Source organism: Bos indicus x Bos taurus, chromosome 3 (assembly GCF_003369695.1).
Source record: "Bos indicus x Bos taurus breed Angus x Brahman F1 hybrid chromosome 3, Bos_hybrid_MaternalHap_v2.0, whole genome shotgun sequence".
NCBI lineage: Eukaryota > Metazoa > Chordata > Mammalia > Artiodactyla > Bovidae > Bos > Bos indicus x Bos taurus.
In genome coordinates this window covers 88,560,336-88,580,708 of record NC_040078.1, presented here as the reverse complement: position 1 = coordinate 88,580,708, position 20,373 = coordinate 88,560,336, and the positions used below count along the sequence as shown (strand labels likewise).

At 40.1% G+C, this 20,373-nt stretch overlaps 1 protein-coding gene across 4 annotated transcripts in view; it reads right to left on the bottom strand.

The window, feature by feature from the left end:
* Nucleotides 1-20,373, bottom strand: part of DAB1 (DAB1, reelin adaptor protein) — a 1,342,273-nt gene that overhangs the window by 695,704 nt on the left and 626,196 nt on the right. For all 4 annotated transcript variants that reach the window (XM_027537117.1, XM_027537115.1, XM_027537119.1 and 1 more), the window contains exon 3: nt 14,146-14,219. The gene's annotated coding sequence lies outside the window, so the exon portion shown is untranslated. The remainder of the gene's footprint in view (nt 1-14,145; nt 14,220-20,373) is intronic.

Genomic DNA, 20,373 nt, shown 5'->3' with positions numbered 1-20,373 from the left:
TTCGTATGTTGAAGTCCCAACCCCCAATGTGATGGCATTAGGAGGTAGAACCTACCTTCTGGAGGTTCTGGAGGTAATTAAGGTTAAATGAGGTGGGTGGGGCCCTACTCCAACAGGACTGGTTTTCTTATAAGAAGAGCCCACTCCCTCTCTTGCTCCCCCTTCTCCTCCCCACCCCCTGCTGCCTGCACACAGAGGAAATGCCACGCAAGGACACAGCAAGAAGGCACTGCTTGTGAGTCTGGAAGAGAGTACCACCAGAAACTGAACTCACTGGCACCTCAATCTTAGACTTCAAGCCTCTAAAACTGTAAGAAAATGTCTATTGTTTAAACTGCCCAGTCAGTGGTACTTTGTTATAGCAGCCCAAACAGACTAGTACACCATGAAAGCACTTGAAGATAGGCTTCAAGATGGGCAGCCCATCTTGAAGATGGGCTAGTACACCATGAAAGCACTTGAAGATGGGTTCTCAATGGGCAGCCACTGGGAAGCCTTAAGCAGGGACAGGACGTCTGACGCTCTTGCTTTTGTGTGTAAAATACAGGGGCAAGGTTGAAAGCTAAGACATTAGTTAGGAGGTTATTACAATAATCAAGAAAACAATGATAAGCAGCTCAGATTGGAGTGATAGTCATAGATAACATGATGAGAAGTGCCTGAATTCTGAGTGTAGCTTGAAGACATAACCAACAGAAAATGCTTGGGGATGGGAGATGCGGTATGAAGGAAAGGGGGTCAAAGGTGACTGCTGGGATTTTTGGCTGAGCACCTGGAAGACTGGAGTTGCTGTTCACTGAGCTGGAGGAGGTTGAAGAAGAAATAGCTGGGGTGGTTAACCAGAGTTTGGTTCTGGACTTTAAAGTGCACATTGCCTAGCAGATACCCAATGGAAATGGTTGAGGATTCAGATGGAGTCATGAGTCCTGAGTTCAGGGGAGTGGGAGCATTGGAGATAAAAAAGTGTAAAGTCATTAGTATATGGATGGCATTTAAAGCCATGAGACAGCATGATCAAATTTCTAAATAATAAAATGTTACATATTTGTAAGGATATGTATAAGTCAGTTGGGATCTTTGGTATCCTTCACTCTTCAGACTCATTACAGAAAAAATCCACATACAGTCTTTCTCCTCTTTATGTTTTCAGTTCAGTTCAGTTCAGTCGCTCAGTTGTGTCCGACTCTTTGCTACCCCAAGGACTGCAGCACACCAGGCTTCCCTGTCCATAACCAACTCCTGGAGCTTAGTCAGACTCATATCCATTGAGTTGGTGATACCATCCAGCCATCTCATCCTCTGTCGTCCCCTTCTCCTCCTTTCCCAGCTTCGGTGTCTTTTCCACTGAGTCAACTCTTCGCATCAGGTGGACAAATTATTGGAGTTTCAGCTTCAGCATCAATCCTTCCACTAAACACCCAGGACTGATCTCCTTTAGGATGGACTGGTTGGATCTCCTTGCAGTCCAAGGGACTCTCAAGAGTCTTCTCCAACACCACAGTTCAAAAGCATCAATTCTTCGGTGCTCAGCTTTCTTCACAGTCCAACTCTCACATCCATACATGACTACTGGAAAAACCATAGCCTTGACTAGACTGTGTTTTACTTGGTAATATACAATGCTGTTTTAAAATAAGACAAGAAGAGACATCTACTATCTGTCAATACTTTGCAAATAGAATATTTTACTCTTTCCGTAACACATCAGAGAGATACCCCAGTTGCCAAATCTATTGATAGGTTTGCTTAGCAGCTATTCCACACTTAACCATGTGTTGAATACTGTGCTAGCAACTGGGGAAACAATGAAAAAGATAACATTCCCAGCTTCAGTGAGTCATGCATTTGCAACAAACTGTGATAAGTGTGATGACAGAGATACACAGGAATCTTGGAATCCCAGGGAAAGCATGCCTAAATCGTCTTGCTAGAGCCAGCAAGGGCTTCCCAAAGGAGGTACCATCTGGTATGAGTTGGAGCCAAAGGGCTGCTATGCAGGGTGTGAGGCCACAGGACCAGCCTGAGTACCAGCACAGAGCTAAAAGGTTAGCCAAAAGAACATAAGCAAGTCAAGGGGCTGAGGGTAACATGAGATGCAGGGGGTGATAAAGATATGATGCTGGGACTTAGACAGGGGCCAGGGTATGTAGGTATCCAAAATACTTATTTAGGGTACGGGATTAACATTCACCTTGGAAGAAGGAAGGGTACAAGGGGGAAATGAATGTTTTTTTTTTTAATAGGGGAAGAGTTTACAAATTAGTAATAGGCATCAGTTACTTTAAGTAAAGAGTCCCAAAGAGTGGAAAACCTTTGCATATGAAGGTATCTTCATATATTATTAACAAAAGTAAAATATTGCAAGGAAATCTTTGTTCAACAATAGGGAAATGACTAAATGAATTATAGTGGATCTATCCAATAAGAGTCCATTTACTCAGTGAAACATTACTCATTTGAAGTGATTGATTGTACTAGTATCTGCCACCAAGGGAAAGTGTTTTTGGTAAGGACAAAATAAACAAACTAAGCTTTATGTGTTTAACCTGATAACTGTCATATAAGATATGTCTCTACAGAGTGGAAGAAATACACCCAAATGATGGATCATAGCTATTTTTTTTGTCTTCCTCTAATTTCTAAATTCCATGTAATATGTGGATATTGGTTTAAAAATTTTAAAGTCATGAATCCATAAACAATCAAAACGTTACTTATAAGTATGACATTTTTGTTACTTTTCATTAACAAAGACAATAAATCATGTGTGATAACTTTGAGAGTTAAATGAGGAGATAAAGATCAGTGTTATATTATTTTTTGTATGAATTACACGTTTGCTGCAGCACTGGGTGAGGAGTGGCAGATCACATAGCTGGGGTCCTGGTGAGAAAGCACATTCCCTGCGATGACGAGTAAATCACTGCTCTTCTCCAGGCCCTGGGGCACAAACCACCCTTTCCTTAGTGCTTTTGGTTTGGATCTAGTGCAAATGCTCTCATCGTTACAGGTCAGCTTAGTTTTAATCTCATCTCAATAATTCACATTGCTGGAGAGAGAGGACCCCAGTTCAGGATAATTCTAGTTCCTCTTCTGTCAAAAAGCGAATTGAACAAGATCATTTCTGAAATTCCTTATAGTCCCAGAACATCCTGATTGTTCTTTTTCTTAAAATTTATAGTTGAACAGCATGTTTCTAGTGATGCAATGCACACCTGTTCACATTTAATTTAACTATTTTTTTAATTTTATTTTATTTTTAAACTTTACAATATTGTATTAGTTTTGCCAAATATTGAAATGAATCCGCCACAGGTATACCTGTGTTCCCCATCCTGAACCCTCCTCCTTCCTCCCTCCCCATACCCTCCCTCTGGGTCGTCCCAGTGCACCAGCCCCACGCATCCAGTATCGTGTATCGAACCTGGACTGGTGACTCGTTTCATACATGATATTATACATGTTTCAATGCCATTCTCCCAAATCTCCCCACCCTCTCCCTCTCCCACAGAGTCCATAAGACTCATCTATACATCAGTGTCTCTTTTGCTGTCTCGTACACAGGGTTATTGTTACCATCTTTCTAAATTCCATATATATGCGTTAATTTTAAAATATAGTACACTGACTTACATTTCTATAACCATTTATACTTCACCAACTATTTTCACATATATGTTACCACCTGCTCTCCACTATCACCTCTGATTCTCATTTTTCATGTAGGGGAATTAAGACGAAATGATCATAAGAGAAGGGAGACACAAGAAACCAGGGACACAGAGCCAACAAGTGGCAAAATGAAGCTGAAGTCAGGTTTTCCATTCCGAACTGGGCCTTCTAATCACTTCAAAAGAACTCACTGCACTGACCTGAGAGCCTATTCTATTAGCCTGCTCTAATCAATCCATGTTTAGGATTTAACAACTCAAATAGGACCTTAGGTAAGTTAAATGGGTTCAGCACCAAGGAATCACTAGAAGCAAAGAATGACTACATTTTATTGAACCTCATTTGTGAGCCATCTGGGAGCATTACCTCAGTGGGACACCTAGGACTAAGTATCACCAGCTAAGAGACACTGATAAAAAAAGACACCCCCATTAGAGTAACATTAAAGTCATGTGTTAAAAGCAGAAGGGTGAAAAATCTAGGGGCATGCAATCTCTGGATGATCTTTGTATTTACCTTAGTAATGCTCACAGAAAGAGACATGCTTTGCTTAAATGATGTTGGCCATAAGACAACATTTCTATAGAGATTTCCTTTGAAAGAATCATCTTGCAGGAAACGGGATGCTACTACAATAGCTGGTGTCTGGGTAACTTACATTCCAACTCACTTCTGGCATTGGTGAACTCTATAAAACTGTTAACTGGAGCCTTACTTTTCTCATCCCTAAAGCATAGTAAGAGTCAGACACGACTGAGCGACTTCACTTTCACTTTTCACTTTCATGCTGTGGAGAAGGAAATGGCAACCCACTCCAGTGTTCTTGCCTGGAGAATCCCAGGGATGGGGGAGCCTGGTAGGCTGCTCTCTATGGGGTCGCACAGAGTCGGACACGACTGAAGTGACTTAGCAGTAGCAAAGCATAGTAATGGTAATTTCCTCTAAGGCTGCTATGCAGAAAAAATTGGCAAACCAAGGCCTGAGTGTGGAGGCATGAGTGGAGTGGAATTAGATCATTGCAGAAGAGCTGGCCAGGAGAGTTTTCTGCTCTGCCCAACACTCTGTCTTAGTCCCTTTCTCAAATCAATCAATTTTCTCACACAACTTTGCCTAAGTACCTGGCATTTTTGCAGATGAATCCCAAAGTCTATTGGTAGAACTCTCCCTCATTTTGTGGATCAGTTCAGCCAGCGTTATCTCGAAATAAAGTATTATGTGTCAGGCACCTTTGTCTGTGATCTGTTCAGAACAGATCTGAAAATCTGGCTATGTGTGCATGCATGCATGCTAAGTTGCTTCACTCGTGTCCAACTCTGTGCAATCCTACTGACTGTAGCCTGTCAGACTCCTCCGTCCTCGGGATTCTCCAGGCAAGAATACTGGAGTGGGTTGCCATGCCCTCCTCCAGAGGATCTTCCTGACCCAGGGATTGTCTCCCGCATTAGCAGGCAGGTTTTTAACCAGGAGGTCCCCCCTACCCCACCCCAGGAAGCCTGAAAGTCCGGCTATTTGTATTCAAATCATCTCTCCTTTTTATTGTCTATCATCCATCTTTCCCTCCCTCCAGCCTTCCAAGAAATTTTCAGGGAGCACGTACTCAATTAAAGCCTTAGAGGAATAGTGGACAGATCACAAACTTCCAGACAGGTCTGGGTTCAAGTACTAGTTCAGTACTAGATTTACCAGCTGCAGGACTTAGAGCAAATGGCTACTTTTCTGATCCTGTGCTTCTTTACTTAAAACTGTAAATAATGATTGCTTCCTTACACCTCTTTGTTGAGGTTTATTATCATTAGCACATGAAGGTGATCAGTGATTTTTAAAAGATTCTCAGAGACAGATGCTAGAAATAAAGATGCAGAAAAAACTGAAAAAAAAAAAAAGAACAAAAAAAAACACGCCAAGACCTTGGCACCATAGGAGACATGAAGAGTGAGAGAAAAACATAAACAGCAATTACAGTATAGCATGTTAAATGATTTAAGGAAGAATTTCCTTGTTCCCCAAAGGATGCAGCCATGTCTGCAGAGGAGGAAAGCTGACTCCCTAGCCCTCGGGTGCATACACTGATGTGCTTGTCTCAAGCAGGAGGGATCTGAGTTGACCTGATGCCCCAGTGGACATTATTACACTTGCAGGTGCCACTGTGAAATAACAAGCTCTCCTCCCACGGTACCTCCTCTCCACCTCCCCCCTCCGAACCAGTTCGCTGCCCAGCCTTCCTGTTCTGAACTTATTATATATCCACTCCCTCCCTCCAGCCCTGATCTTTTCTTATCAACCCTGGGTGTATCTTGGTTCAAATTCATTTTCTCCCCAAGACTAAAAATAAAAATCCTCATGTTACAACTCCATTCGTTGCCTGGAGATAACATTCAGCTCTTCACACGCAGGCAGACCTCCTCCAGCTATGCCAATTTAATCCTATTCTGTAGCTTCATTCATTGTGAATAGGATACCTTTGGCAGGTGAGATGTTATGAACATCAACATGTTAAATCTTCAGTAAAGTCATTCTCCTGGGCATTTTTTTTTTTTTCCCATTTCATTTTGTCCAGAATGCTGTCACAATGTCCTTTGATATCTCTAGACTTTGCCCTTGAGTTCCTCAGCAGTTCATTAATACATGCACCCATCCAGCAGACATCTACTTGAAGACCTATCGTGTGCCAGGCATTGTGTTACAGCATTCCTTTGATCCTTGTAAGACTGGCAGGTATGTGTGCCTACGTGTACATGCATTTAGGGAGAGGAGGGTAAGTCAGCTATTTCTTCAATTTTGGCTGTTCTTCAGTGACAAATGTGTGCAGGGAAGGAGGGCAAGGTGTGGTCACAAATGTGGATTTCAGCTGTCACCTATATCCTCCACATCTTCATCTAGAAGCCACATACCTGTCAATTACAGAGATTTTTATAACCAGGTCTGCGAGCTCACAATTGGTTGTCTATGCCACACTTAAGAATAGAATGCTTCCACAGTCACCTCTTCTACTCACATGGAAGATTTCTCTGCCAGGGAGTACAGGCTCTTTACCTTAAGAGGACATCTATATTATCCATCCATAACAGTTTCATTTGTGTATACTTAATTTCATCACTTGGCTGTTTCACTTTTGAGACTCCCTGCATTATAGCGATTAGCTCTTTTTTGTCTCGGCTCTATTATAGATTGTTCTGTCACATTTTATTTTTGTGTTTGCTTTTTTATTAGTTTTAAATGCTGGTTTCAGTAAAATAATGTACAGTCATTCTTCCATATTTAACTGCTTTGCCCTTTTTGGTCAGCTTTGTAATGTTTTTGATTTACAAGTAATTTTGAAATATATACCCATTTAAAAAGGAACGGCTGTACACTCAATTTCTTCCATCTAAATCTTCTTCAGGAAACAATTTAGGCAAAATGTTACCATGGTAGATGATGAATAAGAATTTAGATTATTGCTCTTTCAAAATATTTCTTTTTATGGAAAAATAAGTGTTTTGATTTGCTGCTCTATTGCAAATTCTGGAGCCCAATACTTGACCGTAACTGTCATCTTCCCACCTAGGGGTAAGCTAATCTGAGACTGGAGAGCTGTCCAAGTACAACAGGCCGCAAACGTCTAGAGCCACGCACATGTTATTGGATTCAGGGAGCCTGAGCATGGGTAGGTTGGCTGTTAGTACACCCATTTTACAGCTGAGGAAACGGAGGCCCTCAGAAGGTAACTATCAAACCGAAGCAGTCAACACTGTGGTGGCAGGATGCAAACATAGGTGTTCTGATTCTAAATTCTACGCATCCCTCCTCTCACCCTAGACCACACATTCAGAACCAGGGTATAGTCTTCAAAAGGCACGGGAAGGATGAAGAGGAGACAGGTCTGGGGAAAAGGAATCGCTAGAAGGTATCTCTAGTATATTCAATACTTATGGGGTTAATTTCATTAAGAGTCTGATTCTGAAGATTAAAAAGGTGAGAAACTGGAGAGAAAAAACTTTAGTGAGTGAGACCATGGCAGTGAGAGGTTGTGAGAAGATTTAGGGTTGAGAGGGACAGAAGTCCTAAGCAGGAAGTGGGATGTGCCCTGGGTTAAAAAACTACATTTTGGATCATGAGTTTAATTTGATTTCTGTTACATTACAGAAAGGGGAATGGTAGAAGAGGTAGAATAGAAATTGGCTGCCTTATGAAGTAGAGAGTCCCCTATTATATAAAGCTTATGACTCTGTACTAGTCAGGGTTAACCAGAGAGGCAGAGACAAGCACCAGTAGATTGTATACGGGTATGTGTGTGTGTGTGTGAGTGTGTTTGTTTGCACATGTATATATATATATGTGTGTGTGTGTGTGTGTGTATATATATACATATATATTGAATTATATATATATTCTATTCAGGATATATAGTTGAATTATTCCTATTCAACACTTCTTTGATATGTGTTACTTCTTTGACATTACTCAGTTGTGTCTGACTCTTTTTGACCCCATGAACCATAGCCCACGAAGCTCCTCTGTCCGTGGAATTCTCCAGGCAAGAATACTGGAGTGGGTAGCCATTCCCTTCTCCAGGGGATCTTTCCTGCCAAGAGATGAAACCCAGGTCTCCTGCACTGCAGGCAGACTCTTTACTATTTGAGCCATCAGGGAAGTCCATATATATACACATATGTGTGTGTGTGTATATATATACACCCATGCTTATATATGCATATAATCTCCTAGTGGTTGGTTCTGTTCCTCTAAAAATATAAATAAGCACATTACATATTACATATATACATGCATTATATATATATTTTTTATAAATATGTATGTATTATTTATTTATAGAGAAATTTGGCCTTTTCCAACTCTGGGAACTGGTTAAGCTGTCTATAAATCTGTTGTATCTTGTCTGATGCTGGAGCTTGAAGTCCACTGGGTAGGCAGTCAGGAAGGAAAGATGGATATAAGTAATGAGGAAAATTAGGGGCAGCTGGGAACCCAAAGGCATGAGCTGAAACTCCCTAAGGATGAACTGGAACCTCGGCTTTCACTGCTACCCCAGTTGTAAATGTGGATGACCTGCTGGAGCCAGGGTCTCTTCTCAAAACACACACAAATGGATAACAGGTTAGAGAAGTTGGAGGAGGATCTGGGGAAAGGAAATGCACTCGTAGGCTTGGATGCTGCTTTATGCTGACTCCGTGAGTCTGCAGATCAGCAACAACACATGAGCAGCAAAGTGGCTAATGTGTCCTTTCATCCTCCAGATTTCCCTAGCACCTCTCTGTGGTCCAACCTAACTGAAAACTACAGGAAACTGAATTCTGAGTAATGAACTTCAGTCTAGCCAACCTGACATATAGAAAGCCACCATTCTAGGGGGGAAGGAATACTGTGTCTGGTGGAGAGCTGATTTTGATGCTCCCCAGAGGCACAGCAGAAACTCAGGGAACCAAACATGCCTCCTGACTATTGAGCACCCAGGTCCTCTCCAGCCATGGAGATCTCCTTGTGCATTCACTGATTTAGCTGTTTTCAGTGCCTTTGTCACTGGAGATTTTCATTCTCCAAGACCAAAGAATGGGAAAGAGTCTTCCTGTTTCCTCTCTTCTTTATTGCCAAAGATCAACGCATCTGCCTTTTGTATTTTAAAGATTTATAATTGCATGCATTACAAGCAAAATAATAGCTAAAATTATTCATTAAGACTATATAATGTGCCAGACCCTTTCACCTGTCCTCTCATTAAATTCTTACATCAATCCTATGTAGAAAGCATTACTGTTACCTTAATTTTACTGACGTAAACTGATTGATCAAATTGCCAACCTCCGGTGGATCATCGAAAAAGCAAGAGAGTTTCAGAAAAACATCTATTTCTGCTTTATTGACTATGCCAAAGCCTTTGACTGTGTGGATCACAATAAACTGTGGAAAATTCTGAAAGAGATGGGAATATCAGACCACCTGACCTGCCTCTTGAGAAACCTGTATGCAAGTCAGGAAGCAACAGTTAGAACTGGACATGGAACAAAAGACTGGTTCCAAATAGGAAAAGGAGTATGTCAAGGCTGTATATTGTCACCCTGCTTATTTAACTTATATGCAGAGCACATCATGAGAAATGCTGGACTGGATGAAGCACAAACTGCAATCAAGACTGCTGGGAGAAATATCAATAATCTCAGTTATGCAGATGACACCACCCTTATGGCAGAAAGTGAGGAACTAAAGAGCCTCTTGATGAAAGTGAAAGAGGAGAGTGAAAAAGTTGGCTAAAGCTCAACATTCAGGAAACCAAGATCATGGCATCTGGTCCCATCACTTCATGGGAAATAGATGGGGAAACAGTGGAAACAGTGTCAGACTTTATTTTTCTGGGCTCCAAAATCACTGCAGATGGTGACTGCAGCCATGAAATTAAAAGATGCTTACTCCTTGGAAGGAAAGGTGTGACCAACCTAGACAGTATATTCAAAAGCAGAGACATTACTTTACCAACAAAGGTCCATCTTGTCAAGGGTATGGTTTTTCCAGTAGTCATGTATGGATGTGAGAGTTGGACTATAAGGAAAGCTGACACTCGAAGACTAGATGCTTTTGAACACCCGAAAAATTGAACACTTTTGCAACTGTGTTAGAGAAGACTCTTGAGAGTCCCTTGGACTGCAAGGAGATCCAACCAGTCCATTCTAAAGGAGATCAGTCCTGGGTGTTCATTGGAAGGACTGATGTTGAAGCTGAAACTCCAATACTTTGGACACCTGATGAGAAGAGCTGACTCATTTGTAAAGACCCTGATGCTGGGAAGGACTGAGGGCAGGAGGAGAAGGGGACGACAGAGGATGAGATGGTTGGATGGCATTACTGATTCAATGGACATGAGTTTGAGCAAACTCTGGGAGTTGGTGATGGACAGGGAGGCCTGGTGTGCCGCGGATCATGGGGTTGCAAAGAGTTGGACATGACTGAGAGATGGAACTGGACTGAAACTGATTGAAATTTGAGATTGATGTGCTCAATGTCAGATAGTTATTATGTTTTGGAGCAGAGATTCAAATCCAAGACATTCAGCTTTGGAAGCACCACCACCACCATCACCAAAAATAACAGGAAAGAGAAATTACCACATGGCTAAGACCCCTCTCGGAGGTTTTACAGTTAAGCCCCTGGTATCTAAAATCTCTTACTTTCTTTCAGTTTGGAGAATGTGTGATTCTATCAGAAGAAGGAGAGAAAGTAGAAGGGTAAATAGAGATAATCTGAGAAAATAAAAATGATGACAAAAAAGAGGCGTACAGGAGGCATCAAAGGGATAAATTGAAGAACAGGGAAAAAGAAAGGAAGATAACAAGAAAAAGATTTTTCTGTCTTAATACTACTCCACATAGGAAGGTATGATTTCTCACCTATGATGGCTGCAAATGACTACAAATGAATACAAGGTAGACACATCTCATCAACAAAATAAATAGCCAACAGTGTCGGTTTGCCAACTGATGGCTTTCAAGCAACTTTAAAAGGTTAAGTGGTAAAAAATAAAAGCTTAAAACCAAGGAATGAATACCAAGGAATGGGGATAGTGGTTCTAGCAATTATTCAGAATTGGGTCCCAGGGGCTGTTGTCTGAGCATTCTCAGGACAGATCAGGTCTGAGGTCACTGCAGGGTTGGCTAATGAGGATAGGCAGTCCTTCATGTCTACTTTCAGAAGAGAGTAACAGCCAGAAAGCCTTTGAAAATCATGAGTGCAGGCTACTATATAAAACCCCGGTTGCTGAACACATATAGCAGGCCAGGCACGTGGCTCTCAAACCAGCATCTTCACTGCATGGCTGTGCAGCTGTGGTTCAGTGCCACTGAGCTGCTGGTGTGCAGAATGTCTAGCCTTGAACCCTTCTCGCCTAGTACAGAACTGCTCATCCTTTGAGTTCCAGCTCAGTAGCATCCTCCATCTCAACATATTTCCCAGCATTGCTCTTCAGGGCTTCTTTCTGTTGGTTCTATATGATAATTAATTGTTTACCTCTCTGAGCTCCTTGAGCAGCAGGATTGTAGCCTACGTTTTCCCCACATTTTCATTAATGGCATTACAAGTGCCTTGGGAACACTCCTCAGCTTAGAGTCACTGCACTGCTCCCTCTTCTAAGTGCAAGCCACCCTGACAACTTAAAAGCCTAGAATTCCTTCCTTTGCCAGGCTTCTCCAGAGTTCTCTCTTCTTTTCCATCCCCACTGACTCTACCTTTGTTTACTTCATCATTCTCTCTTTCTAGGAACAAATGAATAATCTTCAAACATCTCACTCACAAATACATGATTTGTCTCCACTTCAGAGGGCTAGGATTTTTTCAAATTGGAGGAGTAGGATGGTGCCCAGAGGTAAATATCCAGGACTCAACTCCCTACAAAGCTATGCTTCAACATCTCTTTTGTTTTTCAAACCATGTGAACAGTCTCTCCCAAAATCAGTCATCAGAAAAACACTGTTTATCCTTCTTCAGCTTGTTGATTTGCCCTTCCTAACTGAACAAGATGGGAGAACACTGCAGACTCCCTTAACTGTGACTCAAGTAGCAATACAAACCACTGAGCTGCATCAGTGTTTAAAAACCAAGAATTTTACAACAGAATACATCCATAGATGATAAGACTTACATAACTAATATTTCCACCCGTCAAAGCTCTTTTGGACATATTGATCTTAATCACAAAGATAGATATTATTATTCCCACTTTATAAACATCAAAACAAAGGCTCAAAGCACTATGGTGGCTCTTGTAGGATCTCACAGCTGGTTAGTGACAGAGTTCATTAAAAAAACCTTGATTTCCCCAGTCTAGGGAAGGCATACATCTGAGAGAGCTTCTACTCCATTACTCTGGATGCTTACTGATTTTAAACTTTGAAGTCATCACATATCTATATATTTTCAACCTCTGTCTATAAGCAGAATGCATTTGAGAGATTTATGAGACAGGCAATCTAGAAAAGATGACTGTTTTCAGAAGCTACTGCTCCCCAGTCCTCCTTAGGTAGAAAACCTTAATTTGTCTTCCCAAATTCACTCCACCTCAGAGAATAGCTTTGTGGATGGAAAAGCAATAATAAAAGACCAAACGCAGTCCAGCTGCAAATGATCAGCCTCTTCTCTCCAATGTGGTAATTTACAAGCTTCCCCTAGGTCGGGCACTTACTTACATACATGGTGAGCTCTGCTGGATAGCCTGGCCAGCAATGGGGAGAGTGCTCCCCCAACCCAACCCCCATTTCTCATTTAACTCTACTCATTAGAAGAGGCTGCGGCACAAGCCAGGTTGACATGTCAATAAGTCACCAAGGAAATGCAAAAACTGACAGCTGAGGAGTCCCAGCAACCAGTCTTCTCCACTACAGAAGCCCCCAGAAAACAGGTTTCTCAACCTCCTTGCCAGGTCACTTAAATGAGTAGTGACATTTGAGTCCCTCAGAGTAATTAATTTCATCTGTCTCCAATAGTTCCTCATATTTTAAATGAATTTTTACAAGTCTCAGATCCTCCAGCCTCCCAGCTCGCTCTCCAGTCCCGTTGTTCCCCAAGGTCTCATAACAAATAGCTCCCACTCGTATTTGCCTTGCAAACTCACATAAACTGGAAATGATAAATACATTATCTGGGCTTTTTAACAGACCATTGTTTAATTTTCTATGCTTTTCTGGCTGGGGAAGAGATGAACATTACCTTGTGTAGAGTAAGATTTCTATTCTATGTAAGGCAGGTGGGGGTAATCTATGGCAGAAACACAGCACTCTGTTCATCCTAATAGGCGGTGCTGCTAATTAAAAGTGTTAGGAAGGAACATCCATCCACCAGTCTGTGATTCATTCAGCATTATCCCTGGTAAACAAGAAATAGATATTGGAATGAATGCTTCTAATTTGTCAAAAGAATAGGCATTTTCAATTGTGCCTTCCTGGCTCCCTGTATGAAGTACATAATTCAGTGTTGCCATCATTTAAAAGTTTAGGACCTCAAAAGAATAGTACTTGTCCCGAAAGCTCATAAATCTCCAAGTCTGTTTCTTATGTAGAGACATTTATCTTATGCACGGTTTGACTTTAGTTTGCACAATTGAGAATGGTTCCTTCTGTTGGTAAATATATTTAGACTGGTATTTGAGAAGGGAGGTGACATTATTGTATTTAAAAATCAAACCAGTCTGAGACAACCTATTAGGAGAAACCGAAATCTGGGCAGGAAAACTTAAGACTCTTAATGACATTTACTAGGTGCTTAAAGACAAGAAGAAAGAGAATCAATATTATCTTTCTGTAACCATAAACACAATGTAGCCCAGAGAAAAGGCACCGATTCCTGAAGGCTCTGTAAACCCTCTAGAGCTTAAAGAGGAACACGAAAGCACAAAGGCCGTCACTTCAAGAAGACCCTGAGACATTTGTGAGTGTTTTCCCAGAGAGCAAGACTTTCCTCAGGCCAGCAAGACAATCGGCCTCAAACATTTACCTTTGTGTTGTGTAAAAGGGTCCCTTGATCATGAAGATGAGGAGTTGGGGTTCACCAGCATGTCTTGCTGAATGCTGAAAACAAATAAAACATGATATTAAAAAAATAAACATTAATTACTTAACTGGCTTGTTTTTCTTCCTTCTATTTCATTCAAGAAACATTTACTAATTTCCTACCACACAGCAGGCATTGGAAATAAAAAGATGGCATAAACAGAACACGCCTAAACAAAAATCAACAAATATAGCCCATTGTAAGGACTGAACAAGAAGTGGCCCACAATACCTCTTGGGTAGGAGGGTATGTGTGTGTATTGGTGTCACTTCCTGAGATACATGTGTGTGCACACACTCGTGTACATTTCTACACATACCCAGAAGCATGGAAGAATTTTTAAAGAACTCTCCCAATTTATCTGACTCTCTAAAGGCTTGAGCTCTTGCCTTAAGATCAGTAAAGAAGAGGGACTGGAGAAAATGTCAAGAGTCAAGTGTTCGTAGCCTTTAATCTGCAATTCTCCTTCAGGAGTCCTTCTCAAGGAAACAATAGAGAATGCAGGCCAATATTTATGCACAGAGGTTGGCATCACAATGTTGTTTTCAAGAGGGAAACAGACAATGGAGGAATAATAAACTGAATATTTCTACATAGAGTAATAATGTAACTGTGCAAAAATATAAAAAATTCCAAAATAAAACATGGCAAAATTGTTTACAAAGTTTGAGCTCATCCATGTAGAAATTAGTCTTTAAAATATGCCAGCTGTTAACAGTGGTTATTTCTCTGTAGCATGCTGCTGCTGCTGCTGCTGCTGCTAAGTCGCTTCAGTCGTGTCCGACTCTGTGCGACCCCAGAGACAGCAGCCCATCAGGCTCCCCCGTCCCTGGGATTCTCCAGGCAAGAAAAGTGAAAGTGAAATCACTCAGTTGTGTCCGACTCGTAGCGATCCCGCGGACTGCAGCCCACCAGGCTCCTCCGTCCATGGGATTTTCCAGGCAAGAGTACTGGAGTCGGGTGCCATTGCCTTCTCCGCTCTGTAGTATGATCATACGTTATTTTTCTCTTTTTGTTTTCCATATTCCTTACAGACATCACATATTATTTTTCTAGGAAGAAAATGTTTGTATATGAAAAAATTTCAGCTTCAGCATCACCATTTCTGCACCACTTTCCTTACATGCACTTATATAATTGGGAACTCCCTGTTCCATGCTGAAATGGAGAAATAACTGCATTTTGAATGCAGTGATACAGGAGACACAGGTTCGATCCCTGGGTCAGGAAGACGCCCCTGGAGAAGGAAATGGTGACCCACTCCAGTATTCCTGCCTGGGAAATCCCATAGACAGAGGAGCCTCATGGGCTACAGTCCATGGGGTAGCAAAAAGTCAGACACAACTTAGTGACTAAATGACAACAAAAAAGGTGACGCCACATAGGACTTGTCCATTCCATGTCTGCCTCTTTCTATCTGTGAGCTCCTCAGAGGAAGTCATCATACCTTACTAATCCTTGCTTCCTGTGAACCTAGACCAAAGATAAGCTCATGCTGCTATGGCTATTTAGTCACTAAGTCGTGTCTGATGCTTTTACAACCCCACGGACTATAGCCCTCCAGGCTCCTCTGACCATGGGATTTCCCAGGCAACAATACTAGAGTGGGTTGCCATTTCCTTCTCCAGGGGATCTTCCCAACCCTGGAATCAAACCCACGTCTCCTGCTTGGACAAAGGCAGATTCTCTACCACTGAGCCACCTGGGAAGCCTGGACAAGCTCATAGTTTTCATCTAATCAGTGTTTGCCGAATAAAAGAAGGAATGAGTGAATGAATGAATTTAAGACTTAATAGGGACTTCCCTGGTGATCCAGTAGCTAAGACTGTGCTTTCAGTGCAGGGGACCTGGGTTTGATCCCTGGTCGGGGAGCTAGATCTGGCGTGCTGCAACTAAGACCTGGTACAGCCAAATAAATAAATAAATAAATATTTTTTAAAAGACTTAGTAAATGGAAATGACTTGACAAAACTACACTAAGAGAATTGTTCATTCAAATAATCAGTGACAATAAAATTTAAGTTCCATTTGAATTCACAGAAGATAGAAGAAGATAGAAAGCAGAGAGAGAACCATTTTTCAGCAAAGACCTTGAAACAGAAAAAAAAGCCTATGGTTAAAACACATACACACACAGCTCAACATAATGGAATATCACAGCCTACTGATCTTCCAATATATTCCAATACCCAGAATCTGTTTTAGACTGGAATATTTATCTAGTAACAATATCCCATTACAGCAACTCAGTTATTTTACATGTTTGGAGTTGCATATACATAAACTGAACAGATACTTATTACTCGTTTAATCAGCAATGGCTGGTTGACTCCTTACTAAAGGAAAAAAAAAAAAAGCTACAGGATAGATGATTGCTATGGTTTATACAAATTCAATTTAGTTTATTCATAAAACTAGTGAAATATAGCCAGGATATTAATTTACAGTTGTATTTCTCTGGAGATAGAGCTGGTTTGAATCCCATCTTTGTCTTTTAAGATCTGGGTGATCTTGGGCAAGTTATTTGACCTTTCTAAGGCTCAGTTTTCTTACATATAAAATGGGATAATAAAAACATGAGTCTAATGAGGTTATTGTAAAGAACAAAATGAGAGAAAGCATGGCATTCAAAACAGACCTCAATCTGATGCCTGTGTCCATCCAGACCTGGACGTTTTGTACATAAGCCAGTCTTTCTTTTTATCATGTGCCATGAAGTATGCTAGACACTACAAATATTACCTCATTTCATCCGCATAGTATTTGTTATGAGGAGGCACTTTTTTTTTTACTTTATAATCCTTTTTATTTCTATCTTATTGGTAGTAATGTCCCCTCTTTCATTTCTGATTTTAGTTATTCAAGTCATTTCTCTTTCTCTCTCTCCTTTTATTGAATTAAGCTAAAGGTTTGTCAATTTTGTTAATTTTTATTTATTTTTTAATTGAAGTATAATTGCTTTACAATATTGTGTTACTTTTAGTTAATCTTTTTGAAGAAACCACTATTGGTTATGTTGACTTTCTCTCCTGTTTTTCTATTTTATCATATTTTTAAACTTTAAAAATGAGGAAACTGATGCCCAGTTTTATTTTATTTATTTTTTTTTTAATTTAATTTTATTTTTAAACTTTACATAATTGTATTAGTTTTGACAAATATCAAAATGAATCCACCACAGGTATACATGTGTTCCCCATCCTGAACCCTCCTCCCTCCTCCCTCCCCATACCATCCCTCTGGGTCGTCCCAGTGCATTAGCCCCAAGCATCCAGTATCGTGGATCGAACCTGGACTGGCAACTCATTTCTTACATGATATTTTACATGTTACAATGTCATTCTCCCAAATCTTCCCACCCTCTCCCTCTCCCACAGAGTCCATAAGACTGTTCTATACATCAGTGTCTCTTTTGCTGTCTCGTACACAGGGTTATTGTTACCATCTTTCTAAATTCCATATATATGCGTTAGAATACTGTATTTATGTTTTTCCTTCTGGCTTACTTCACTCTGTATAATAGGCTCCAGTTTCATCCACCTCATTAGAACTGATTCAAATGTATTCTTTTTAATGGCTGAGTAATACTCCATTGTGTATATGTACCACAGCTTTCTTATCCATTCATCTGCTGATGGACATCTAGGTTGCTTCCATGTCTTGGCTATTATAAACAGTGCTGCGATGAACATTGGGGTACACGTGTCTCTTTCCCTTCTGGTTTCCTCAGTGTGTATGCCCAGCAGTGGGGTTGCTGGATCATAAGGCAGTTCTATTTCCAGTTTTAATGTTATTGTCTGAATCAAGATTCAAACTAGACTGTCTGGTTCCAAAAGCTAATCTCATTAACTGTTTTGAAAAGAAGGTACTAAGTTCTGGTTTGCACCGATCTTCAACTCATAAGAAAATTCAGTTTACAAGTTTGCTATGCCACACCACATTACTTGACATGCTATGGCTTGAATTTTATTCCCTGGTAGTCACACTTAAGTACCCTCCTATTTCTTTTCTTATTAAATACTTCAAGCTTGAATTTCAGTATAGACATAATTATAACCCTAAGCTATGTACTACCACCCAGCCTTGTCAAATACTAAAATTCCATCATATTTGCTTCAGATCTTTTCTTTCTAGAATTAAACATTATACGATATAAGTAGATTTTGCCATGAATTTCCTCCTAATTCCAAAAAGATAACTTTCTTTTAAAGATAGGATTATCTTTAAAAGATTATTATATTATATTTAAAAGATTATCTTTTAAATTAAAATAAAATTTCCTTCTAATTCCAAAAACATACTCTCCTAAATGTCCTTGCATGTTTTTCTGTTTCTAATACATGCTTGCATCCATAAACAATATATAGCACTGTTTTGCCTGTTTAAAACTTTGTTTAAATATCTCATTGTAGGCATCCATCTGAAGCCTGCTTATTTTGCTGAATGTTTCAGATAATTTACTACTTTGATAGAACTAGTTTATATTCTCTCATTTTAACATTTAGATAGTATTTCACCATATATTTATATTCTAACTTAATCATTAATATTGATGGACATTTGAGCTATTTCCAAATTGTGCTAATACAAATAATGGTGTGATGCATATTGTTACACTCTTGGGCTACATATTGTGGTTTCTCTACTGACTTGCTAGGCCAAAGAGTATATGCCTCCTCAAAGATATCTGAGATGTGGCAAACTGCTCTCCAAGGTAGCAAGAGCAATTTACACTAGTTCATATCATTACCAACATTGGGTATTGCCAGACTGTAACAGTTTTTCAATCTGGTAGATATAAAATAATTCATACTTTAATATGCATTTCTCTAATTACTAGTGAGATTAGACATTATTTTTCTTTTTTATATTTTTACATGAGTTTTTTCCTTCTGCTTTTTATATGCCTTTATTTTCTTCTATTGAGTTGTTACAAGAAGGAAACAACATACGCTAAACAAATAAGAAAGCAAAACACCTCGTATGCCTGATGGTCATTCGGGCTATGGGGCTGAATCACTTTTCTAACTTTTCTATTTAGTACTGGGGTATAGCCAGTTAACAATGTTGTGATAGTTTCAGGTGAGCAGCAAAGGGACTGAGCCACACATATGCATGTATCCATGCTCCCCCAAACTTTATGGGAGTTTACTCTTCAGTAGGGTCATTAGGAAAAACCTTACCAGTAAGATGACATTTAGGTAAGTGTGGGTGCAACCAATGGGAAGCAACAGAAAAATGGTAAAATTATAACATCTGATCAAGACATGCAGTGGTACTCAGTATATTCTATACTAGTTTGCATGTTTTTACAGTTATATATGTTCCAATTGTTTTTCCTAACCAAAGTTTATCTTCCTATTTTGTTTATAGTGACATATAAAATGTTTTAAATTTTAATATAAAAAAACATATTAGTATTTCCATTTTTGTTTTATTAACTAAAACTCTGCCAACACTGGATCATAAAGATAGTCTTCTATAGTTATTTTTAAAATGATGCCTTTTGCATTTAATCCATTTGGAACTGATATTCTTTATATGGGGGCTTCCCTAGTGGCTTAGACAGTAAAGAATCTGCCTGCAATGTAGGAGACCTGGGTTTGATCCCTGGGTGGGGAAGATACCCTGGAGAAGGAAATGGCAACCCACTTCAGTATTCTTGCCTGGAGAATTCCATGGACAGAGGAGCCTGGTGGGCCTCAGTCCATGGGATAGCAAAGAGTCAGACACAACTGAGAGACTTCACTTTCTCTTTCTTTCTTTCGATGAATTCTGCATTGGTTTGTAATGATGCATCTATCATGCATTAATTTTATAATCAGTATAGTCTATTTCTGGGCTCTAGCTTTTGTTTCAGGGCTTCCCTGATAGCTCAGTTGGTAAAGAATCTGCTTGCAATGCAGGAAACCCTGGTTCTATTCCTGGTTCAGGAAGATCCCATGGAGAAGGGATAAATCTAAACACATGGACCACAGCCTTGGCTAACTCAATGGAACTAAGTGATGCCATCTAGGGCCACCCAAGAAGGACAGGTTATGGTGGAGAATTCTGACAAAATGTGGTCCTTTGGATAAGGGAATGGCAAACCACTTCAGTATTCTTGCCTTGAGAACCCCATGAACAGTATAAAGGGAAAAAGATAGAACATTGAAAGATGAACTCCCCAGG